The sequence below is a fragment of the Panicum virgatum genome, chromosome 5N (assembly GCF_016808335.1).
Source record: "Panicum virgatum strain AP13 chromosome 5N, P.virgatum_v5, whole genome shotgun sequence".
NCBI classification, from domain to species: Eukaryota; Viridiplantae; Streptophyta; class Magnoliopsida; order Poales; family Poaceae; genus Panicum; species Panicum virgatum.
In genome coordinates, this window is record NC_053149.1 from 54,137,511 (window position 1) to 54,164,053 (window position 26,543).

The following is a 26,543-nucleotide window of genomic DNA, read 5'->3' on the forward strand; positions in this document are numbered from 1 at the left end:
TTAAATTGATTGCTAATCTACTGTTTCAACAAAAATAATTACAACATAATCTATTAGTAAAGCGTAGAAGAATTTTGGTTACCTGCAGTCGCTGGCTCGAAAATCCGGCAGGACTTCGCCTCTGTCCCTCCCTCTTTTTTCTTGGTTTCTGGAATTTTAGTGATGCAAATGAGGGGTGGGGGGACCGGCCAACCCTTATAGTGGGAGATCCGGTCGCCCTGCAGCCAGGCGGCCAGGGCCGGCCGCCCCGCTGCCGCGCGACCGGCCCCCCAGGGACCTCTGCGCAATTTTTTCCATGAAATTTTTTTCACAAAAGCCCCTGCCGCTCCGCTGCTGGGCGGCTAGGTTCCGGCCGCCCGGCAGCCGGGGTATATTCCTGTAAATTTCCAAATCGAAAATATATTTTTATAAAAAATGAAAATATAAAAATATAAAAATAAAAAAACCGCCCCGGACTCCTGCCTACAACGGCCCAAAGGCAAAGCCCAACAGAGAAGAGGCCCATTTCATGACAATGCCCTCCCCTTTTAAGCGGCTTGTCCCTAAGCCGGTGACGAAGGAAAACGACGACGCAAATCCAGCTCATCTTCCCAGGTTTTCATGATGAGAGTCCCATTGCACAAGAATACGAGGTTTGACAAATGCTCCGATGGTCTTGAAGGAGCGCTGTAACACCATCACAGGTTGTGCTGGTTCTTCAGGGTCAGTAGCAACCGTCGAGAGGTCAGAACTTACTTGAACTGATGCTGGGACATGACGTTTGAGCAAAGACACATGCACCACCGGATGAATGTGAGCAGTTGCTGGAAGATCCAGCTTGTATGCCACCGCGCCCACACGCTGGAGGATCTTGAAGGGGCCAAAGAAACAGAATGACAGTTTATTATTGCACCGAGTAGCCACTGAGGTCTGAATGTGAGGTTGGAGCTTCAGATACACAAAGTCACCAACACTGAATTCCCTTTCTGACCGGTGAGAGTCAGCCTGTGCTTTCATGCGTTGTTGGGCATGATTTAACTGTTGTTGAATGAGATGAGACAGCAAATTCTGATCAGTCATCCAAGTTGCTAGATCAGGAAGTGCACAATCTTGTGGATTCAGTACTCCCAAATGCCTTGGTGGGTGACCATAGAGCACCTCAAAAGGTGTCAGCCCAAGAGCAGTATGATAAGTAGTGTTGTACCAATATTCTGCCAAAGGTATCCACTTGTGCCATTGAGAGGGACAGGAATGGACAGAACACCAGAGAAAAGCTTCTAAACACTGATTAAGACGCTCAGTTTGACCATCCGTTTGAGGATGATAGGATGAACTCATGAGGAGTTGTGTGTCAGATAGCCTAAACAGCTCTTGCCACAAAGCACTAGTGAATATCCTATCTCGATCTGAAATAATAGCTTCTGGAAGGCCATGCAACTTATACACTTGACTGAAATAGAGTTGAGCCACTGATAGTGCAGTAAATGGATGAGTTAAGGGCAGGAAGTGAGCATACTTTGAAAATTTATCAATGATCACCAGAATAGTGTCTTTGCCCTTAGATTTGGGCAGACCCTCAATAAAGTCCAAGCTTACCACTTTCCAAGCTCTGTCTGGAACAGCCAATGGCTGAAGGAGCCCAGGGCTCTTAACATGCTCGACCTTAGCTTGCTGACAGACCTCACAAGATTGCACATACTGTTGGACAGAGTGTTTCAATTTAGGCCAAGCAAAAAGAGACTTCACCCGATGATAAGTAGCTTGAATTCCTGAATGCCCCCCAATACCACTAGCATGCAATGCCTATAAAATGTGATTCTGAGCCAATAGGTTCTGACCAACCCAAATTCTGCCTTTGTATCTAATAATGCCCTGAGACAGACTATAATCAGAGTTGGAGGAAGCATTCAAACTGAGTTCAGTCAGAAGTTGTTTAGTGACAGGGTCATCTTGGTAACCCTCCTGAAGCTTTTCCAACCAAGATGGTGTACAAGAAGAAAGACTCATCAGATGCTTATCTGTATCAACCACACATCTCGACAAGGCATCTGCTGCAACATTAGTGGAACCTTTTTTATATTGAATCTTGAAGTTCAAATCCATGAGCTTAAGCAGGGCCTTCTGCTGGAGCTTAGTAGCAGCCCGTTGCTCAGTCAAAAACAGCAGACTACGATGGTTTGTTCTGATGAGGAATTCCTGTCCTTGCAAATATGGTCTCCACTTGTCAACAGCTAGCAAAACTGCCATGCATTCTTTTTCATAGGTAGATAAACCTTTATTCTTATCACACAAAGCTTTACTGAGATAAGATATAGGGTGATTGTCTTGCATAAGAACAGCACCCATACCACAGTCACTAGCATCAGTCTCAATCACAAACTGCTTAGAGAAATTAGGGACGGTTAACACAGGTGCAACATTTCCTTGATTTGCTTCTCTATCTCATTTTGTTGTTGTGGAGAATACCTGTAAGGTCTTATGTTGATTGGTTGAGCACCAGGAACTAGAGATATATGGTGATCATCCACTCTGACAGGAGGAAGATCTGAAAGTTCTTGAAATAGATGTGTGTACTTGTTGAGTAACTATTGAATCTGAGGAGGGATGTTCTCTAGGGATGTAGGAGCAGGTGTTGGTTCCAGGATAGAATGCACTGGGGCAATATTGGCACTGGACAACAGTCTTCTAAATTCCACCACATGCAGAATGGCTTTCCTTCTTAACAACCCTTTTAACTTGGGTACAGAAATCTTTTTGCAGGAACTAAGATCATCAGTTACACCTTTGAGAAGAACTCTCTTACCATTGACAGGAAATCTCATTTGCTTCTTCTGCCAGTGAATCCAAGTGGGACTATGATCTTCTAACCAATCAGCTCCAATGATCATGTCAAAACACTTAAGTGCTAACACTCTGACAGTATATGCAAACAAGTGGCCCTGAATGACCCATGAAAACTGTGGGATACACTTGTCAGATAACATGGGAGTACCATCAGCAGTAGTAAACTGTAAAGGCTCACATGGTTGCAATTTGTGCTGAAACTGGGAAGCCAATTCCTCATTGATAAAAGTGTAAGCACTACCAGAATCAAGAAGAATGAGAACGTCTTGCTGCTCAATTATACCTCTGAATCTCATTGTCTTTCGCTTGGCTGGTCTATCAGGAGCTTGTTGAGCAGGAACAAGTGGAAGAGCCATAACACAATCCTCGATAAAGTCATCTTCAGAGTCAGAATCATTGTCTGCTGATGATGGTTCTGACTGAATAGAGCTCACCAATTCTTGGACCACATGGAGGGGAATGTGCTCAGGACATTTGTGAGATTTGCCTGTCCACTTTTCACCGCAGGTAAAACAAAGACCATTAGCTTTTCGATGTGCCAATAGAGCTTGCATTTTAGAATCAGCACCAGATTGTTCAGACTTCTTCATATCATCTTTCTTATGCATCGACTTGCCATGGTTCACAGCAGTGAAAACCTTACTGCCTGACCGATTTGGCGCTCTGTTGTCAGACCGCGCACCCACATGGTTCTTGCAGAACTCAAGCTCCTCTTCCTGCAACAAAGCCAAGGCGCTAGCAGTATCGACATTTTTGGGGCGATGCAAAGCAATAGGGGCACGGATTTCTTCTTTTAAGCCGCCCAAAAAACGAGTAACCAAATAGACGTCATCATAAGAATCATTGTATAGCAGGGTGGAATGCACAAGTTGCTCGAATTTAGCATGATACTCCGCGACGGATCCTGACTGACGCAGATTATCTAACTGACGTAAATGGTGCTGATATTGATCGCAATCAAAACGCTCACAAACAGCCGTATGCAACTCTTCCCAGGAATTGATCCGCCCACGCAACTCAACTGTCTGAAGCCACGCAGCCGGAGAGTCCTCAAAATTAAGGGCGGCGAATCGTGGTTTCAAGGCCTCGCTAACCCCATAAACCTCAAAATAAAGCTCGCAGCGATCTTTCCAGAGCATAGGGTTGTGACCATTAAACTTGGGAAACTCGAGTTTGGGTTTGGGACCAGAGCGAACCGAGCGCGAATCACTCTCAGACATGAAATCCAATTGATGAGGAGGGTGGGAGTTGTTCATACCCGTGACCGGGCGTGGCAGATGAGATCCAAGGATCCCACCGCCATAAACCCGGTGTTGCTGTGCTGCGCGGTGCCCGCTGGGCCGCTCCTCAGCCGACGCAGATGGGCGCGCCGCTGGATCCGGAGCCAAGTTGAGGTCGAAGGGATTGACCCCCGCCGACGGTGGTGGAGGAGGCGGAGGTTGGCGAATTGGCACCGGCGGTGGGACGGGGACGACCTCGAGTCGCTGGAGGCGCGTGGCGGTGTCGTCGGCCTTGGAGAGCAGGTGGACATGGAGGCGTCCGCGCTCGTCTTCCACACCTCCAAGCCCGTGACCTTGTCCAGAATCTTCTGCATGACATCATCGAAGGCTTCGAACTTCTGCGACAACGCCTCCACCGAATCCGCCATTTGGGACTCAAATCGAGTTGGTTTCCGCGGCGCCAGAACGAAGAACACAGGGATTTGGGGGAAAAAATTGGGTAGGAAGGCTCTGAATACCAATTGTTGTGGTCTTGATATGCTGAGGAGAATTAGACTGGGAAAAGGATAGCAAAATAGAGTAGGAATGGAGGAACGCGGCTGGATTCCGCGAGACGAGGTCTGTTCTTATTCAGGAATGAAGGTTTCTGATACAACTCGATGCACATCTCAGAGCCAGGCGGCGGTTAATATAGTTTCACCGGCACCTGTTACAACTAAACGTTCATCACCCGGACTCCTGCCTACAACGGCCCAAAGGCAAAGCCCAACAGAGAAGAGGCCCATTTCATGACAATTTCATATGGAACTTACCAGATTTCACTGTTCTCCAGGACACCACAGAACAACCCCATCCCGTCCCTTACACGCATGCCCCGGCAGATAAAAGAAAACGAGACCCAACCTTAATTAATTAGCTACTATGTGTGTGTTTTATGCTTACTATGTGTTTTTTTGTTAAGAAGAAATAATATACATCCAAATTCAAGTGAGAGGGACTCCAAACCTAAGTGATTATACACAGCGACACCTCTCACTGTCAGCACCAGTTGGCTAGAGAGTGGGGAGTACGGTCAATCGCTACAGTTGTGCAGGCTCGCAAGCAGTCCCGCTCGTGCAATTCTTGCGTTTTGCATTGCACACTCCAGTCTCTACAACCGACGGAAGAACATTCATGAAACTTCCAGAACATTCTAGAAAGTCCATGACTGCGTGTACAACCGACGGAAAGAACATTCCTATACCCATTTGCAGTTTTTTTAATACAACCCGTTTGCAGTTTTTTTTATAACAACCCGTTTGCAGTTTGCTCTCCGTGACCTAATCCGTTCTTAACCAACTCCAGCAGGGTGACTAAATGGACTTATATCTCCATATTTACTCGGTGGGAGCAAAAATTTGATCTCCAACAGAGGGAGCAAATGGGCTGCCATTTTGGTAGCCCTTCCAAATTTTTTCCTCCACTCCCCCAATTTGGTGGCCCTCTATTTGGACCTATGCAGCACGGATACAGATACGCATATCAGTATCGGACCGATACGGATACGGATACGGGGATACGTTATTTTCTCAAAAAAACCCGATACGCGGATATGTTTTAGTATTTTTTTATAAAATAAATATTAATGTATATTAATGGTAGGAAAAGGAAAATAAAAAAGAAAAGAAGAAGAAACTAAGAAAGTCTAGCCCAAGAGACCATTAAACAGTCCATATAACCTTTCCTTTCTCTAGATCGGTCGATCGGAAGCAGATCCTCTGCTCTCTCTCCGCGATACGTTCCACGGAGTATCCGATACATACCCAAATAAAAATCCGATTTATATTTCATTTATTTTTTTATGGATACTTCTCCGATACATATCCGTCGCGTATCCGCCGCGTATCGGTATCCGATACGTAACGGATATGTAATTCGCACAGTATCGGGTACGGTAGATTTGTACCGCCAACTGTGGGCCCCACCAATTTCTTTTTTTTTTCCATTTTCACAAAGCTGTGCCCGATCCGGCGCACGCCAGGGCGAGCGCCCCCGTCCCGCAAGCCGCCGCCGCCCCCGCCGACGCCACGCCGCCGGCCGCCGCCGCCCCCGCCCCTCCCCTGCCGACGCCGCGCCGCCGGCCACCCTAGCTGCTGCCGCCGGCCACCCTAGCTGCTGCCGCCGGCCCGCCCGCCTCCGGTCCTCCTCCTCCCCGGATCTGCCGCCGGAGCCGCCGGCGCCTGTTTCTTGCTCCGCTCCGCTTCTGTGCCTCTTGCTCCGCGGTGAAGTTTTGTCAGATTATTTCCTGCGTCCTGCTCGATAGATTTGATTATCCTTGTGAGTTCAGTTGGAGTTATTCTTGTGCTAACTTCTCGTGCAGATTGAGATCAACGGGGCATGGCGGATCAAATAGGCCACAGACCCCACCGTCCTCCCCAAGGGTAAAGTCCAAGCTAAGTAAGTGTGCTCTCGATCTGCATCCGTTCTAGAAGCTTCTAGATGTTACATGCTGGGGTTGGGGGTCTTGTGCTTCGGTTTGAGGAAAGTTGCTTGTGTGTGCATACTCATGATGTTGTTACTGAGGAGACTTGGTGTTTGTTTCCCAGCTCCCCGTAAATGGAGATTGCTGTGTTAGTTCAGGCTTTGGATTGGCAACTGCTGTAATCTGGCTGGGATGTTCGTGGAAGTTCATAGTAGAGTGATGTCGGTTTGTTTGGGTTATCATAGGTACTGCCTTCTATCTAGTGTGTATTCTACAGCCTTGTGATCATAGGTCCTCTTCTGCTGTCATTTTGTATGACCATGACAATGTGTTTTGCAATAACTTGTCATTTCATAATTTAAATTATTTTGCCCTTGACTTGCAGATCAATGGCTCCCTGGCTCGGAGGGCCATCAAGGACCTGATGGCTCGTGACCTGTGATGAGTATCTCCATGTGGCTGAAACATTTCAGAGATTTTGCGAATTAGTTCAGTACTATTGTTGTAAGCTGAATGTTCAGAGATTTTATGGATTTTGTTCAGATTCTGAATGCTGGAATGTTTGTAAGCTGAACGAAATACTTTTGTATGCTGGATGTGTGGTACTACTATATTTTAGGTGTATGAAATACTGTTTCTTCACTGTCAAAATAACTATGATTATGCTGGAAATTATGATGCTGTGGTTATTGGACATGGCCTTGCATTTGGGTGTGTTCTCATGAAGAATACTGCTGCATATGAGAACTATTGTAGAATTTATGTGCCTCCAGGCGAGCCACATCCATCTGAACCTGGAGAGCCATTGAGTCACATACTCTTCAAGCATATTCATTTGCCAAAAATTAAAAATCAGAACTATCACAGGTACTCTACTGTTGCTAAATGTTCAGAAATAAGCTTCATTTGTAAGCTGAATGTTCAGAAATAAGCTTCATTTGTAAGCTGAATGTTCAGAAATAAGTACAGGTGTTATCAGCCTCAATGATCCATGTGACAGTACTATTGTTTGTAAATACTGAACCTGAACTGTGTACAAAATAGGAATGGACAAATATAGGTAAAACCCGAACTGCGACTAAATACTGAACCTATTTGTAACCTGAACTGTGACAGCCTGTTGTTTGGTTACTTGGTTATCTGAATTTCAGCAAGAGAAACTACTGTGCAACTAGAGATCTGAATGAATACTCGACCTCTACCTGAACCTGCCTGTGAAGGAGCAGGCAACTGAAACAAAATCCTGGGCAACAATGAACATGCTAGTGAAAATGCTGAATTCTGCTAGTGACCAGGTAGAACAATTCTGCTATTTCTGAAATCTTATTTCAGGGATGCCAAAGTGAGTGGTAAGAGGTCTCTCATGACAGCAACTGAACTCTGCTCTGCTGTAAGCATGATCACCCCCCCCCCCCCAACCAGAGTGGAACTCTGTACACCTTGTGTAAGGTAGAAATGCTATTGTAAAATAGTTTCACAAGTTTATATTAACCACAGTGACTGTCATACAACTGGCATCAAGTACAGAAGTGAATAAAGAAAAATCAAATATACTGAATTTAATCCCCAACAAAATGTGACAGTACAAAGATAGTACTCCAAATGACAGAATTGTGCTCACTACTGAAAGGTGTTTACAACATTTCTTCTTCTGCTAGTAAGACTGCCTATTTTGTTACTTCCATCAGATTCAGCTATTCCTTTTTCTCAGGCTCACCAAAGTCAAGAAGTCAGAATTGGCTCAAGCCTACAGATAAGAAAACGAGGAAATGTATTAGGCTAATACAGAAGTCAGAACTGGAATTATTGGAAAGAGACAGTGATATCAGACATTTTCCATAAAAACTTGGCTCCTGTCTTCCTATAGGAAAAGGCCTGATAGCTTGACAGGCTGAAAGAGATGAACAACTTGTACAACCACCATCTGCTCTAGCTAGAATACGTTTTTTTTGAAAAAACTAGCAAGAACATGTGCAGTCCATTCCGGAGGAGCATAAGAAAAGAACCACTTAATCTATTTCATTGCTACTAAGAACAGGCTAGGAGGATCTTGCTAGCTAGCTAGGTCTATATGTGCTTGATTAAAGTCTGGCTGTAGCAATTAGCAAATAGCAGTGCAGATTGGCATAGCAAAGAAATCCTAAAATCCTGAATCCAGATGATACCTTGTGAGTTCGAAACAAATTCATTCTTGCCGGCGTGTCAGTATCTCCATATCAATTCTTGAGCAAAATGATTTGGGACCATGGTCATGCTTTGCTCATGTGACCATGCCGATTGCCAAAGTAGCTGCAAGCCGATCGAGAGCACACCAATCAGGGGAATTGAAACAAAGCAATAGCAATTAGCTAGAGATTCAGAGGGAACAGAGCAGCAGCCGAGTTCAGTCGCGAACCAACTCTTCCAGCAATGGTCTTCGCTTCAAACCAACAAAGCAATCGGCTTGCAGTCGTGGTAGGTAGCCCAGTCAGTCATCTGCCGTGGAACTCGAGCTGCAGGCCAAGGCGGCGGCCGCGGCGGTCAGGGCCAAGGGCGCCGTCTCCACGAGGGATAAGAGGGCGCCGGAGGTGGTGCCGGGCGACGAAGGGAGGCGCGGAAGGCGGCGGGCAGACGCCAAGAGGGCGGCGGCGACCGGACGACGAGCGGGCGGCGGTGGGGTGGCAGGCGCCGGCGGCGCGGGGTAGGGTAGGAGCGAGTGGAAGAGGTGGGTGGGGTGCTGAGGGAATGACGGGTGGGGCCGAGATGTCAGTAAAAAAATGGAAGCCTAATTTAGCCAGTCTATTAGGGTGGAGGTCCATAGGTGAGTAAGTAAAATTTAAAAATAAATTTCTAAATAGATATTTGCTCACCTAATTTTAAAAATCCCACTGGAGTTGCTCTTATCCTCTCGACTAGTCTTCCCCGTCTCCGTTACCGCGGGCTGCAAGCCCTCGGATGGAGATCGGAGGCGGAAATTCGTGCCGGGGACGGGGAAAGTTGAGTGCGCACGCGTCTCGTACTCTCGTCCTCCTCCCTGAGACCCTGACCAATCCACGGATCGTGCGGGCGGTGCATTCGTGCATGCGCACGAGCCACGAGGTAGCGGCACGCATGGATGCGCGCACACGGAGCAGGTACAATCGGGTCTCTCTTCTCGGGGATGCGCGATTCGGTTTTCGCTTGCATCGCAGTTCCGCTTCTCCTTTGGATAAGATCTGGGTTTTGGAGTGGATTCGCCGATTAGCCCTGTTTCTGTGTGATCTGCGTTCACATTCTTCGTTAATCTGACTGCAGATCCTTGTATGAATTATGATCACTGGTTTTTCAGCAAGGGTGTTTCCATATTTCCTTCCAAGAGCTCCTCCCTTTCTTCCCCTTTATTTCTGATGGGATCTTCGAACCTCGAGTCTTTTTTTTCCCAACATTCATTATCATCATCGAATCCAGTACTCCCTCGTCCCATTATATTTGCATTTCTCGGATGGGGCACGGAAACCAATGATGCAGGTAAAATTACGAAAATGCCCCTATAAAATTCAAACGCCATGCATGCGTAGGGGAGCAGCATTGGTATCGACTAGTATGAGTTTGTGGATAGTAGCGTCGTTGTTACTGTGCAGGGAAAGGATAGAAGGGAATGAGTGGACAAGACCATCCCAGGCTTCCGTCAATTTATTTAAGTTGGGTTTTTTTCTTTGTTTAATGCAAGTCTAGAAGCCTCGGTAGTGCACCGTGTACTGCAGTCTGCTGTTGTGCATGAAACTTTGTGCAAGTCGACCCTTTATTGTTGGAAGAATTTCAAATCGCAAACGTGCAATTATTATGGGACAGAGGGAGTAGATTGAATTTGTGCTGAAACGTGACATCACAGTAGCATTATTGAACAAGCAACTCGCAAAGAAGAAGCTTAGTTGTTTGTTGTGTGAGTAATCCCATTATGTAAATCCTCAAGGCCCGGGCCTTTCATGCATTTCTAGCTTCTTATGCGGGTCAGCGCACGGATTCGAGACGCGTTGTGTAAACTGTACGCTATTCTCTATTTTAATACAATGATACACAATCCTCCTGCGTATTTGAGAATTTTTTTTAAATATGGTACATCTCTCCTCAAAATCAGATCAAATTAAACTCCAAAATTCATGTAGCTTCCGGAATCAGGACAGCAAAGGGAAGAGGTCATAGGTGAGTAGATTAAGAGTCCGTTTGGTTCAGCTGTGAACTGGCTGTGGCTTTCAAAAAAAAAAAAGCCAATAGCTGAACCAAAGGACCCTGAACGAGGCAGCAGCTTTGTCCCAAAGCAGATTTCCCGTAGTGCAACTTTCACAGCCCCTCCCAACCAGCTTTTAGCGGCTGTGAGATGAAGTTGCAAAATATTACCCATCTGTCACTGGTAAGTGAATATATCGATTCATTTCCCCCTATCTGAGCCCCACACAGACCCCATCGTTCCCTTCCTCGCGAGATGCTCCCCGCCAGAGCAAGATACTCGCCCCCAACGCCGTGTTCTCCAGGGCACCTACTGGCTGGGCCCATCTCCGCCGCCCAGATCCTTCTATTCCTTGCTGTTGGAGGTCCTGCCACGGCTACCGTCCCCTGTCGCGCTCCCGGCGGCATCACCTCCTCCCTCCATCTTCCCGCCAGCGCGGCCGCGTCCCCACACCGATGGCCCCCACCGCGAGGTGTGAGCGAGCAACTCTGCTGCTGTGCACGAGCTTTGGTGCAAGCGAGCGCCGCCGCGGGCGAGCTCCAGGCCTCTGGCACGAGCGTGCATCGTCACAGGCGAGCTCCGTCGCGGGCGGGCGCCGCCGCGGACGAGAGCCGGAGGGAGCGCACCCCAAGCGCGCTCCCCGCACCGGAGGAAGAACATCACTGGTCAGTGAATGAGGGAGAAAGTTGAGTTGGAGTGTTGTGTATGACATGCAAGGTATAGATGAGCAAACGGGCCGCCCGGCCCGGCCCGGCTCGGGCCCGGGCCGGGCCCGGCTCAATCGTGCCGGGCCAAGTTTGGCCCGTCGTGCCACCGTGCCGGGCTGCCCCGGGCTTCGTGCTTGGCCGACGGCCCAGGCCCGGCCCATGGGCCTATTTTCGTGCCGGGCCAGCCCAAATGGCCCGACCAAAACGGCGTGTCGGGCCGGCCCAAATAGCCCATAAACATATGAAGATATCAATTTCACAAATGTTTAAAGAATCGTATAAGCTAAATATTATTTCTCAAATATTATTAAGTTCATAAATGTTAAAAAAACACATAAGTTACATATATAAGTTAACTTATTGACAAATGACAAGTTATAAGTTCATATATAAATATACAATTATAGTTATATATAAGCTAACGGGCTCTACCGTGCCTTCCACTAATTGCGGGCCGTGCCGTGCCACCCGACGGGCCTGCCTAGCGGCCCAAGCCCGGCCCGGGACCCGTGCCGTGCCTAGCCCGGGCCCGGTGTCTTCGGGCCCGTGCCGTGCTTGGGCCGTGCCGTGTCGCCCGTGCTTGGGCCGGGCTACCGGGCCTCGGGCCTTCTGCTCATCTATAATGCAAGGTCTGCAAAGCAGTTTTTTAAGAGTCTTTTACGTGTATACCATTATGAAAATTTATAGTTACGCATATATCATTAAAAAGTTTCAAAATACCTGTGTATCATCGCGTAAACTTTCTTTCACATGTGTACCATTTTGGATGGTAGTGCCTAACGGTGACTAACGGAAATGTACAAAGACCACTTTATCCTCTGTTGCCTTGTGGGGTTGAACAGACCCGAGAAACAAAAGAGATCCGTGCCAAGCGGCTGCCAGGCGCTTGAGGCAAACAAAAAAAAACATGCTGCTGCTAGGCGCATGAGACAAAAAAAAAGGACCGTGGCCATGCTGCTGCTAAGCGCATGAGACAACAAAAAAAGAGACAAAAAAATGATCATGAATTCATATGACCATCCTGCTGTTAGGCGCATGAGGCAAAAAAAAAAAAGACCGTGCAATGCTGCTGCTAGTCGCATGAGGCAAAAAAAAAAAAAAAGGACACGAGCCGACTCGCGTCGGTGCCCTGCGCATGCGACGACGGCGGCCCGCGCTGGCGCCCTTCGCGTCGGTGCCCTGCGCACGCGGCGGTAGGGGCCACGCTGGCGCCCTTCGTCCGCGGCAGCTGCTCTGTGCCCACGACGGCGGCGGCCCGCAGCGGCGGCGCCCTGCAGACCCCGATCAGTGGCGCCAACGAGCTTAGGGTTCCAGGGAGAAGAAGAGAAGAAAGCGCTCGGGGGATGCTATGTTTGTGTCGCACCGGAGAGGCAGGGCAACAGAAGGAGAGGCAGGAGTAGATGCTCAATTTCATATATGGGTCTCACCTGTCATAACAAACAAATCGTTAAATTTTAACGGAAAGTGGACAGAATGACATAATAAAAAAAGTTTGCGCGATGGTACATAGGTATCTCCGAAGTTTGCGCGATGGTACACAGGTATCTCCGAACTTTTTAATGGTACGTGCGTAACCATAAACTTTTGTAATAGTATACACGTAAAAGACTTTTTTTTAAAGTTACAGTCAATTCAACCAAATGGCTTTCTACTTTTCAACAGCTCACAACTCACAGCTGCTTTTTTCACAGCTCACGGTGCTTTTTTCACGGCTCACAATCTACAGTTGTTTTCTTCACGGCCACAACTCAACCAAACATCTCCTAAGTGGCCAACCACCACTAGCGGCGAGAGGTCGGCAAATAGGTAGTTGACAGGCAACTAGAAGGGTGGAGCGAACAACGTACCTCGGTGATGATAAGGATAAGACGTACCACAAATTAAAATATTTCTAGAACATGAATTAGAAAGTTATATGAAATTAATTCACGGAGCTTCAGGGGGTGTTTAGATGGTGAAAAAGTTTGGATTTGGATACTGTAGCACATTTCATTGTTATTTGACAAGTAATGCCCAATCATGGATTAATTAGTGTCTTTAGATTCATCACGTAGGGAATCAGTTAGACTATATAATTATTTATTTTTTTCAACTGCATTTAATACTCCATTCATATGTCCGAAAATTAGATGTAACAGGTATTGCGCAAACTTTTTTAGAACTAAACGCCCCCTCATACACGTTGATGAAGTGGATTGCCATGAAAGGCGGCCGTCCCACTCAACTGACTAACCCAGAGGCAGTGTACAAGGCCAAGTCAAACCAGCTATCATATCCTCAAAGTCAGTACCTGAAAAACAGTGCCACAAGAAAGGCTGAGTATACTAATACTCAGTAATGCTTACCCGTCATCGTATATATCTTAGTCCGTTAACTAGACATGCACGGTTCTAAAAGGCTTTGGGTTTATTTTGCTGAAAAGCAACAAAGAGTAAGTCTTTATATTCAAATTTTAGCTTTCAAATTCTAGTTTGATTAGCCATTATAAGTAAGCATCATACTTCTAAACATGCATGGTAGATAAAATATTAATTTATACAACAGGATTAATCATCAATATATTCCACTTGTTACTCTGTGTGACAGAAATTGTTAAGCAGTTTCATGCCATGAGAGGCGGAAGATTCCGAATCGAGTTTCTTACACTGGCCAAGGGAACCTAACACACACGTATGGGAAACTACGCTACCCACTCAACTTTTTCTCTTTCTTTCCGGTCCGTGGATCCGAGGCACCCTCTCCGACTACAGAGTCCGACCACTCTGCACTCGTACATCCGAACAAAAATAAAATCTACTTCTACAAAGAGAGTATAAGTCGTCCCACTCGCCGGTCCAATCAAGTATTTAAACTTACCGATTATCATATTTCTCAGCATGTGGCTAGTACTTTCAAAAGCTTAACGAAATGTGCCACGCACCGCGACCTTAATATTTTTGTCACTACACAGACAGAGAATCGCAAGTACCATATCCATGCTCGTGGTCCTTATATTATTGCAGAATGTAAAAGCATTTCAACTTCTATAATCTCGCGAGTAGCAGAAAACTACTCGACTTTTACCGGTCCTATTAGCCATGTAACTAGTCGAGATAAACCGGGTGAGCATCACATCGGAACCTTACATGCATCTACGATTACAAACAACGCCTAAAAACTTAAATGCGCAAATAAATAAATTATTACAACACTTATATATACATGAATGAATAAACAAAAATAATAAAATTTAAATGCACTGAGGCTTTGCCTTCTAGAACACTGCTAGCCTGTGGCTCTTCTGGGGCTTGACCCAGGTCTTGATTTAGGTTAGTACAATTAAGAGAAGCACTCTCCGGAGTGACAAGATTCGCGGGAACCAGCTCGTAGTCACCGTCAATCAGATTTACCGTTTCTATATGAATGCAGAGATTATGTGTTACAATGCGCTAAATTCAGTCTTTCCTTCACGATTAAGTTGTAGTACAACAAAACAGTTGATTTCAGTAATTAACTTTTCAATTCATCTTCATGGGCAGTCATTTATAGAGTAGTGCTTATATTTACTTTACTTCATAAAATGAGCTTTGTTGTGGTTTTTAGTTTCTAGACTAGAAACATAAAGTCATGTACTCCCTCCGTCCCACTATATTAGCATTTCAAGGACTCAAAATTTTTGCCACAATGTAAGCATTTCTAGAGCATGGGTCCCACATCCATATTTATCCCCTCCTGGTGTAACACCCCTGTGTTAATCGTCTCGTTAATCTTGAGTTAACTCGCTAATCGTGGACTCAAATTCGTCGTTAACGCTAATCGTGTTTGCATAGTAAACATCTACTTAGCTGTGTTCGATCTCGTTTTTGTCCTTGATCCGAGCTCCAAATCAATTTTCGCCCAAAACGAAAGTTGTAGATCTTTTCTTCCTCTACAACTTTTATTTTGGCCAAATTTCAAGTTTCTATATGAAAATTTGAGTTTTAACTGGTCAAACTCGGGCAAAAATCATTTAAACGAAGAAACAGTGTCTTCACTGTCCTCATCACTGTGACGCTCGCCGGCCATACCGGCGACTGTGTTCGTCAGCGCCGCTCCACGCGTCGGCCGTCGACGATCCTCGCACACCGCACTGCGCGAGCTTATCTGGTCGCAGTGCCGTTTCTCGTTTCTCCTCCCTTCCATCCCCATCCTCGAGCTCGAGCGGAGCTAGGTCGAGCAGAGTCACCGTCGCTCGTCGCACCGGCCACTGCTCGCCACCCCGCCTCGATTCATCGCGCCCCGAGCTGCGCAACCTCGCGCCGAAGCTCGTCCATCCCTCCACGAGCGCGGTCGTGCCCTACCCCGGCCGAATCGGCCTAGCACCGAGCTCAGACCGCCGCTCGCCATCGCCGTTCCCGCCGAGCTCCGCCCCTCTTCGTCGAGCCCCCTCTCCGAGGTCTCCTCCGCCCAAAATCGACCCACGGTGAGCTCAATCGCGGCCTCCTCCTACTCCCCGACCTTTTCCCCACCCGAATCGGCGCCGCCGTCGTCGAATCGCGGCCGCGCCGCCGCGGAACGCGCGGCCCGCCGCCCGCGCATGCCGCCGGCTCTCCCTGGGCGCCGCCCCTTGCCACTGCCGCGCGCCCTAGGGCCGCCTGGTAACCCTAGCCGCGCTGCCGCCCGCTCCCGCCGCCGCCGAGCTTCGCCGCGGCCGGAACGCCGCGCGCCGCCCGCACCACCACCGCGCTGCCCCTGCTGCCCGCGTGCGCCGCCGCCCTAGCGCATGCACGCCTCTGTGCCCTAGCCCGCGCGCGCCCCCGCACCCCCCGGCCGCAATGGGCCTCGCCTGCAGCCCCGCCGCGCCGCCGCCGGTCAGCCCCGCCGGCGGGGAGCGCCGCCGCGGGCTACCCGGCCGCTCCCCGCGCGTGCGGGTGCGAAGCAGAGGAAGGGGGCGGGCCGGGTCGCTGACTGGTGGACCCCGGCTGTCAGCCCCCCCTTTAAATGTTTTCCATTTTCTTATTTTAGCTGAAACTTTAAAAATCCATATAAATTCACAGAAAAATGCGAAAAATGCCAAACCAATTTTGTTAGGTTTCTAAAATCTTGATCTTCAGAGGAAAAATGCTTGAGCATGCACTTTGTCACTGTTACCCCTGTTAATATTTGTTTTGTGCTTGAGCTAGTTTAATTATTACCGCTTTTTCTGTTGCTCTAAAAATTATGAAAAATTTGTAGTAGCTTACTCTTGGTATGTGTAGTCCACTGTAAAAGTTTCAGATGCATGGCTTATGTGTATGGTTGTGGATCTGTTAGTGTTGTTTTCCTTTTTCTAGGGCTAAAGAGGTGTTTTTCTATATCAGTAAATGCTGGAAACTTTTGGGTGGAATGCTTACTGCTTTCAAGTTAAGCTGGTAATTTTAGTTGCGAGATCATGTATGCAAGTTAGGTTTTGCTTATAATTAACCCTAGCTTTACTCTTTCTTTATTTAAGTGTTGTTAGTTGTTTGTCTCTTGCATGCAAAACAAACCTCTGTTTTTATCCACGCTGCTCTAAGCAAGTTAGTAGTAGTTGTTTTCGAAGGAAGCACTTCAGGCTAAATGTTTGAGTTTTGGTTTTCGCATCGTAAGCACGTATGCATTGCTCTGTGTCCTAACGGTTGCATGTCATATTTTATTCGTGTAGACGCCGCGAACGAAGCTGTCCACGAGCTAGTTGCTGCGCCGGTCCAGGAGCCACGAGCAGAGGAGCAGCAGCAGGACGCCATTGAGCACGCTCCAGCAGACTTTGTTAACCCCGCTGACCTGCAAGGCAAGCCCCGGAGCATAACCTTATTTTAATTATTCAATGTTATTTAAGTATTGTGCATTTATGTTCTAGGAGTTGAATGGAACCATAGTATGCATGTTTCCCTAGATACCGTGGGCCTATACTAGTATGCAGGTGTCGATAGAAATGCTTTGCTAAATAGGATTTCGGTAGAAGTCGAGTGATTACTGTCACTCGCGAGTTTAGGATCTTGATCCCTTAGCTTTGGCTTGAAATTAATTGTTGAGTAAAGAGAAATGGAGACCGGGCGGAAATGAGTTGGTTTTGGTATGGAATGGATGGGAAGTAAGCTCCGCCTGTGTCGATTGAGGACCGTTCCGTTGTTGGCAGTGCTGATCGAGGATTGAACAGTACTAACCACATACCGGAAGTAGGAGGTAGTCGAAACCGGTAAGCTGTGTACCACCTTACAGCGGTGATTTGAATTCCGCCATGCTACACTGGGCGTGGGAGTTGGCGGGTGTTGGATAGGATGCCGCCTCCGGGTTCTCCGGGAGTTCACTGCGAGGGGCCCATCACCTGGGTTTTAGCAGGCGTAGTTCAGATGCCGTGGTAATGTGGAAACAGTTGACGCGCGTGGCCCGACGGGGCTTACATGTGTCGTGTGAGTTAGGTCCACCTTGCAAGGTTAAATCGGATCGATTCGCCGTGACTCGCGGTTATGAGAGCCTTGATCTCTTTGTCGCATCGTAGTAAGAAAGTGGAATGAAAACGGAATGGAAAAGACTGGTTTGGAGGTTACTAAAAGATAATCTGTTCCACCATGTGTGTTTTAGATGAATAGGCGAACTTAGTAATACTTGGTATACTAAATGGAGCTAAAATATTGAAAGTAAGGATTCACTTCTAGCAGCTTTTCAGCAAAAGAACTCCAGAGCCAAAAAGCTTTGCATGTCTAGGTAATGGGCTAAGTATACCCAGAGTCGGGTAAGCCTTGCTGAGTATTAGTATACTCAGGGTTGTTGTTGTAACCCTTCTGAGCAGGTTGTGTCCCTGCGGACTTCGAGGAGATCTGTGCGTCCTGGATTGGACAGCCGCTTCCTCCAGGTTGGACCGTCGAGTGGGCTCCGTCTTCCCCGTGAAGATTGGGCAGGTTGGCGTCACATCGGTGGGCAGGATGTGGAGCTCACCTTTTATCGTCGTCGTAGCTATCGTATTGTATTTCGAACTCAGTTTTAAACATCCGCTGTGCGTTTGAACTCTGTTGTTTGTATTTAAGACTTTTATGTAAAACCTGTGTTGTAAATTAATTTGAAGACTTCTGTGTGCTGGTATCACCTGTGCTCGTCTTCGTACGGGTCTAAGTGCAATTGTGATCCTGGAGTACAGTAGTTTAATCGGGATTTTACTCGACAGCCTGTCAGGTTACACCGTTTTAAGTGCACAGTAACTGGATTAAGTATTAAGATGATGGTTAGTGCATTTAAGCCGGTTTAATTTGGACGGTGCTGCTACAGCTGGCATCAGAGCTCTAAATTGCACTGGGGTGATTACCTTGCAACGATTTCGGGTTTTTCGAAAAGTTGACGCTAGATGCGCTAAGGAATAGAATAGATAGTTCGTATGCCCTAATTATGTTATATAAGTTAGGTGGCAACTAAGTATCTATTTTATTCCAGCACTTTCAGCTTTTACTTTTTGTTAAACCTTACTTCTATAACGACGCACCTACGTTGAGGTAAGCAAGGTAAGCATTCTGGTAGTCCTTAGAATAGCCCACGTGTTTCATACGTACGCGGGTCCCGTATGTTGAGCATACGAGGAGGTGATAAGGCTCAATTCAAACGAGCCTGTCGCTATCTGCCGCCTGATATGGAGTGCGGATTTCATGCCGTGTGATTGTGATCACGGCCATTTCGTAAGGCAATGTTACGAGATGTAAACCTGTCATGCGGTTGGCCATGACCGTGACCCTTGGGACACGTCTACCCTTGGATGTCCCGTAAGGCGAGTGTACGGGAAGTGAATACGTTGTTATGACGTATGCAGCGCTGCCCATTCAGCGTCGAACGTCTGGGTGCCATCTCTATAGTAGATGGTAATGTATGTGTGAATATGTGGGAAACTGCATATGCGTTACCCGTGTGGCGTAGGACACATGGGGGCCGTTCGTGTGTGCTGGCACGAAGGGTCCAGAAATGGATATTTATATCTGTCTCTGTGTTCTTCTGCAGGAAACTAACTCCGTAAGCGCGTTATAAAATCCTTGATCGTAGGAACGACTAGTCTATATGTAGGGAGAGAACGTAATTGTGCCACCGATTGTTCTCGTATACCATATTTTGGTACTTGTTTGGGTGAGAAACGCTAGAACGTGGCATGCATCTTGCAATCCTGAGTTGTGTGTTTGTTTTGTTACCTTCGGTTGCGCTTCACAAAAATTTATTTGGATCACCATGTTTTTACTATGTGTTCTTAAAAATTTTATTTGTGTTGCGTTGCCAAATTAAATCTGTTCTTTTGAAAACTGTGGCTTACGTTAGTGCTATGTGTTCTTACAGATGGCTAGCTTCACGCACGTGATCGTGGACGCTGAGGGTTGGGCGCACTCCAATGCCCTCCACACCGGCCACTTTCCTCGTCTGCTGTGGCAGATGCTCAGGGCGTTTGACTACACTGAGCCCCCACAGTACTCCGGACACGAGTCTAGCTTGCTGGGCACCGAGCGCTGTCAGATGATTGTGAAGATTCCTGCTTGCCCCGCTCGCTTGGATTGGGACTCGTGGCAGCTCACTGTCTATGGTAGGAAGCTGACAGACTCCTGGGAGATTGCAGCTAGGAAGGCTATTGAGGAGTTCTTAGAGAAGCATAATGCAGAGGTGATAGATACTCCTTACAGTGTGTTTCCTCTGAGGGATGAGACTACTCAGGCCTATACAGATCGGGTGAACCGCAACCTGAACATCATGATGCCCGATTATAGCGTCAGGACAGCACTCTCGTTCAGCTACTCCTCAGCTTTGAGCAACATGTATGAGCAGCTTCGCGAGGAGAATGCGATATGCAGGAGCAAGGCTCGAGAGGCTCACCTCCATGAGCAGCACATGATTGGTACCCAGGACAAGATCAAGACCCTGAAGGCCAAGTCTAGAGCAAGAAAGATCAGGATTCAGGAGTTGCAGGAGGAGTTAGAGAACAGGACTCAGATGGTGCAGCACCTTGAGGGGCAGCTTCAGCAGGCCCAGGAGTGGATTGAGGACGCCCAGGCTCAGGTGCAGGCAGCAGCAGAGATGGAGGCTGATGCAGCAGAGGAGGAGCCAGAAGAAGAAGAAGAGGAAGAGGACCCTGAGGAGATCGAGGGAGTGTCTGGAGTCGAGTCGGGACCTGGGACTCCGTGAGGACGCAGCGGGATAGTGTTGATTCTCCCCTTGCAGTGTAGCCTAACTGTAGGATAGTTGGGTAGGATCACCAACATAGTGCTCTAGGCTAACCTTGGGTTGAGAATTCTTTTGTGGCTCAGTAGTTCGAGTCATGTAGGATAACCCCTCGCTAGTGTGGTGTGTAGCCGGGTCGTGTAAGACCCCGTAGTGGTGTGTTGTAGGGTCGTTTGTGAACCCTTCTCCCATGTTAGTTTGTTGCCGTAGCACGGCTTGGTTTGTACTGAACCTTGTTCCAGCTGAAGCAGCGTGGCTGCTTAATGTAAAAATTTACTCCCGTAATGAGCTTTTCTGTTAGTGTGTGGAATTTCAGCTTTGAGTTGCGCTTTAATCGTCTTCAAAACTGAAAATTTGTGAGCGATGTTTAGTTTTGTATACGTTAGAACTACTTTGGACGGAAATTGTTGAGTTGAGACGGTTTCAACCGAAGCAAGTAAATTTATCTTCCCTTGGTGAACCATATCGCGAGGGGAAGGATTCATGCCGTGTGTTCATATTATATATGCACATTCTTTAAATTGCATGAATTAGTCCTAGCAGCGGAATGGCTAACCAGGGGAATGATTATTTTGCAGATGGGTGATAATCATGGCAATGATAATCACGAAGCACTGCCCCAACAACCTCCCTCCTTGGCTCAAGCTGTTGCGGCTCTTATCGCGGACCGCAATGAGCAGACTGAGCTAATAAGGCAACTGGTGCAATCCCAAGTCAATGCCGGCAGAGGTCGACATGCTCCCCCGCTAGCACCAGCAGAAACTGACTATGTCGGTTTTCTGGCCACCCAGCAACCTCTGTTCCACAAGGCCGATGATCCCCTGGAGGCAGATGCTTGGATTCGCACCATTGAGGATAAGTTCAGCATCCTCAATTGCCGCCTTTGCAGCACAACAACTGCGAGGACCGGCAAAAATATGGTGGGTCAATCACAAGGCCCTACTTCCCGCTGGTACACGTCTCACTTGGGATGAGTTTGTGGCAGCGTTTAAAGCTCACCACATCCCTACGAGCTTAATGAGGCGAAAGATGGCAGAGTTCCTAGCCCTGAAACAAGGGACCAACACCGTGCTGCAATATGCTCAAACCTTCAATCAGTTATCCCAGTACGGCGGTTTTCATGTGGATACTGATGAGAAGAAATAGGATTGCTTCAGAAGGGGACTTAGTACAAAGCTCCAGGACAAACTGGCTCTCACTACTTGCAACAACTTTACTGATCTGGTTAATAAGGCCATCACGCAGGAAGATGCCACGCTGGCACACAAAGCTGATAAGAAGAGAAAAGCACCTGCTGGATCTTCCAGCAATGCACCCCAGAGGTACAAGCTGGTTCAGACAGGGAATCAGCAGGCTTCAAACCGTCCTCCACAGCAGGGCCGTTGGGTCGCTAGGCCACCCCAGCAACAGCAGCCGTGGGTACCTCGTTTCCCGACACAGCAGCAGAGACCCCTAATGCTACAAGCTCCACGCCCCAACAACTACCCCTGTTACAATTGTGGTAACCTGGGGCACTTTGCACGAGACTGCCGTCTGCCACCTCGGCAGAACATTTACAAGACTCCAGCACTGAGTCAAGGTTCCAGCCAGAAAGATCAGAAAAAGAAGGTTGTACCTGCCAAGACTGGTCGTGTGAACTACACCACTCTAGAGGAAGTTCCGGAGGGCACCCAAGTGATGGCGGGTACATTCTCCGTTAATCACTGCCCTGTTACTGTGCTATTTGATTCGGGAGCATCTCATAACTTTATCAGTGAAGCATGTGTGGCACGACTTCACTTACAAGTATCATGCCTAGAGAAATCCTACATTATTCAGACACCTGGCACCCGATTAAATGCTGGCCAAGTAGTTCGAAATGTTCCCCTTAACTTGGGTGGGAAAAATTTTCCACTTACTCCCATTATTCTTCCAAGTCAAGGGATAGATATCATACTTGGAATGAATTGGATGAAGAAGCATGGCGTTATCATCAATACCTCTTCTCGTATCCTTCAGTTCAACTCTTCCATGTATGGTTCTGTGGATATTCATCTTTCCCAGCATGCAATTCCAGCCACTGTCATATACCATCTTGAGGGGAAAATTCTAGAAGTAATTCCGGTGGTTTGTGAATACCCCGATGTGTTTCCGGAGGACTTGCCTGGCATGCCTCCCGATCGGGATATTGAGTTTGTCATTGAGTTACAGCCTGGCACAGCGCCCATATCTCGAAGACCATATAGAATGACTCCAAGTGAGTTAGCTGAATTGAAAATCCAGTTACAAGAGTTGCTGGATAAAGGCTATATTCGACCGAGCACCTCACCTTGGGGTTGCCCGGCTCTGTTCGTAAAGAAGAAAGATCACGGACTAAGGCTATGTGTGGATTATCGACCTCTGAATGCAGTCACCATCAAAAACAAATATCCACTTCCTCGTATTGATATTCTTTTCGATCAACTAGCCGGAGCTAAGGTATTCTCAAAAATAGATCTACGATCTAGTTATCATCAAATCAAAATCAGACCGGTGGATATACCAAAAACAGCTTTCTCTACTCGTTATGGTTTATACGAGTATTTGGTAATGTCTTTCGGATTAACCAATGCTCCAGCATATTTCATGTACCTCATGAATTCGGTATTCATGCCGGAGTTAGACAAATTCGTCGTGGTCTTCATTGATGACATCTTGATCTACTCCAAGAATGAGGAAGTACACGCTCATCATCTTCACATAGTACTTCAGCGTCTGAGAGAGCACCAGTTTTATGCCAAATTCAGCAAGTGTGACTTCTGGCTGAAGGAAGTACCATTCCTCGGTCACGTCATATCTGCTGAGGGCATCTCTGTGGATCCCAGTAAAGTACAGGATGTACTCGATTGGGAAGCTCCCACTTCAGTTCCTGAAATCCGCAGTTTCTTGGGTTTAGCTGGGTATTATCGACGATTTATTCCAGAATTCTCCCGAATTGCGAAGCCGATGACTGAACTTCTGAAAAAGGGTGTCAAGTTCTATTGGAGTAATCAATGTGAGGAAGCTTTCCAGAAATTGAAAACACTTCTCACTTCAGCTCCAATCTTGGCCCAGCCCGACACTACAAAACCTTTCGATGTCTACTGTGATGCTTCGGGCACAGGACTCGGCTGTGTCTTGATGTAGGAGAACCGAGTAATTGCTTATGCTTCTCGATCACTCAAGAGGCATGAAGAAAACTATCCCACTCATGATCTTGAATTAGCAGCTGTCGTCCATGCTCTGAAGATCTGGCGACACTATCTCTTAGGTTCATTGTGCAACATCTATACCGATCACAAGAGTCTCAAATATCTTTTCACTCAAGCTGATTTGAACATGCGTCAAAGAAGATGGCTTGAGCTGATTAAAGATTATGAGCTTGAAGTGCATTATCATCCTGGCAAGGCAAATGTAGTTGCCGATGCGCTAAGTCGCAAAGCTCACTGTCATTGCATCTCAGCCATACCATTAAGCGAGTCTCTTTGCTTTGAAATGGAAAAGCTGAACTTAAGTATTGTACCACATGGCACATTGACTCATTTAGAGCTTACTCCTACTCTTCGCGATCTCATCATAGCGGCACAAAAGTAAGATAAAGGGGTGAAGGAAATTCAGAGAAGACTATCAGAAGGAGATCCTAAAGTGAATTGCTTCCACCAAGATACTGAGAATGTGTTATGGTTCAAGAACCGATTAGTGGTGCCTAAGAATATTGAGCTCAGAAAACAGATCCTTGATGAAGCTCATACGTCACGATTATCAATTCATCCGGGTAGCAACAAGATGTACCAAGACCTGAAGCAACGATTTTGGTGGACTCGGATGAAAAGGGAAATAGCCAAGTATGTGTCAGAGTGTGATATCTGTCAAAGGGTTAAAGTCAGTCATCTCAGACCAGCTGGGATTCTTCAACCCTTGAATATTCCAGAATGAAAATGGGAAGATATAAGTATGGATTTCATCGTCGGCTTACCTCGAACTCAAAAGGGTTACGACTCTATTTGGGTTATAGTGGATAGATTAACCAAGTCGGCACATTTCCTCCTAGTTAAGACGACGTACTTGACCAAGCAATATGCGGAATTGTACATGGATCGCATACTATGTTTACATGGTGTGCCAAAGACTATCATTTCCGATCGAGGAACTCAGTTCGTTGCTCGTTTTTGGGAGCAATTACATGCTTGCTTGGGAACACATCTTATTCGCAGCTCTGCATATCACCCTCAAACAGACGGTCAAACCGAGAGGATAAATCAAATTTTGGAAGATATGCTCCGTGCTTGTGTCTTGACCTATCCACAGAAATGGGATCAATGCTTGCCGTTAGCTGAATTCTCTTATAACAATAGTTATCAAGAGAGCATCAAAATGGCACCATTCGAAGCACTGTATGGTCGTCGATGCCGTACACATCTCAATTGGTCTGAAACCGGAGAAAGAACAATATTTGGGCCTGACATGGTTCAAGAGGCCGAAGAACAAGTTCGCCTTATCCAAGCCAACTTAAAGATTGCGCAATCTCGATAGAAGAGCTATGCAGATAAAAGAAGAGATCCACTCGTCTTTAAGGTCGGTGACCACGTCTATCTAAAAGTATCACCTTGGAAAGGCGTGCAAAGGTTTGGAATAAAAGGAAAGCTAGCTCCCCGCTACATCGGTCCATATCCAATTGTGGAACGATGCGATCCTGTGGCTTATCGGTTGAATCTTCCAGCGAATCTTTCTGCAGTTCATAACATCTTCCATGTATCGCAACTTAGAATGTGCCTTAGAGTTCCGACTGAAGCTGTGGCAAGTGACTCGATTCAATTAGAATCTGATCTCACTTATTCTGAGCATCCTATCAAGATTATCGATCGCAAGGATCGAGTTACTCGTCGCACAACCAACCGATTCTACAAAGTACAATGGAGTAATCACTCCGAAGATGAAGCTACTTGGGAGAAGGAGGAATTCCTAAGATCCAAGTATCCGGAGTTTTTAAACGTCCATCCAGGTACTACATCTTCGAACTCTTTCCTCCTGTTTGAATTCTCTCGTGCGTGAATCTCGGGACGAGATTCCTTTAAGGGGGGAAGGCTGTAACACCCCTGTGTTAATCGTCTCGTTAATCTTGAGTTAACTCGCTAATCGTGGACTCAAATTCGTCGTTAACGCTAATTGTGTTTGCATAGTAAACATCTACTTAGCTGTGTTCGATCTCGTTTTTGTCCTTGATCCGAGCTCCAAATCAATTTTCGCCCAAAACGAAAGTTGTAGATCTTTTCTTCCTCTACAACTTTTATTTTGGCCAAATTTCAAGTTTCTATATGAAAATTTGAGTTTTAACTGGTCAAACTCGAGCAAAAATCATTTAAACGAAGAAACAGTGTCTCCACTGTCCTCATCACTGTGACGCTCGCCGGCCATACCGGCGACTGTGTTCGTCGGCGCCGCTCCACGCGTCGGCCGTCGACGATCCTCGCACACCGCGCTGCGCGAGCTTATCCGGTCGCAGTGCCGTTTCTCGTTTCTCCTCCCTTCCATCCCCATCCTCGAGCTCGAGCGGAGCTAGGTCAAGCAGAGTCACCGTCGCTCGTCGCACCGGCCACTGCTCGCCACCCCGCCTCGATTCATCGCGCCCCGAGCTGCGCAACCTCGCGCCGAAGCTCGTCCATCCCTCCACGAGCGCGGCCGTGCCCTACCCCGGCCGAATCGGCCTAGCACCGAGCTCAGACCGCCGCTCGCCATCGCCGTTCCCGCCGAGCTCCGCCCCTCTTCATCGAGCTCTCTCTCCGAGGTCTCCTCCGCCCAAAATCGACCCACGGTGAGCTCAATCGCGGCCTCCTCCTACTCCCCGACCTTTTCCCCACCCGAATCGGTGCCGCCGTCATCGAATCGCAGCCGCGCCGCCGCGGAACGCGCCGCCCGCCGCCCGCGCACGCCGCCGGCTCTCCCTGGGCGCCGCCCCTCGCCACTGCCGCGCGCCCTAGGGCCGCCTGGTA

The 26,543-nt window shown here is 47.5% G+C and overlaps 2 long non-coding RNA genes across 3 annotated transcripts; one reads left to right on the forward strand and one right to left on the reverse strand.

Moving 5' to 3' along the window:
- Positions 1 to 6,136: 6,136 nt before the first annotated feature.
- On the forward strand, positions 6,137 to 7,200 carry LOC120675474. Of its 2 annotated transcripts, XR_005675367.1 has the most exons (4): positions 6,144 to 6,304; positions 6,403 to 6,479; positions 6,629 to 6,749; positions 6,890 to 7,155. It is a non-coding gene; the product is annotated as an uncharacterized LOC120675474 (long non-coding RNA). The 2 variants fall into 2 exon arrangements; XR_005675368.1 differs by lacking the exon at positions 6,629 to 6,749 and having other exon boundaries at positions 6,137 to 6,304; positions 6,890 to 7,200.
- A 749-nt stretch (positions 7,201 to 7,949) lies between these two features.
- On the reverse strand, positions 7,950 to 9,241 carry LOC120675475. The gene is made up of 3 exons (XR_005675369.1): positions 8,900 to 9,241; positions 8,670 to 8,793; positions 7,950 to 8,251 (listed from the first exon to the last, which is right to left on the reverse strand). It is a non-coding gene; the product is annotated as an uncharacterized LOC120675475 (long non-coding RNA).
- Between the last annotated feature and the right edge of the window lie 17,302 nt (positions 9,242 to 26,543).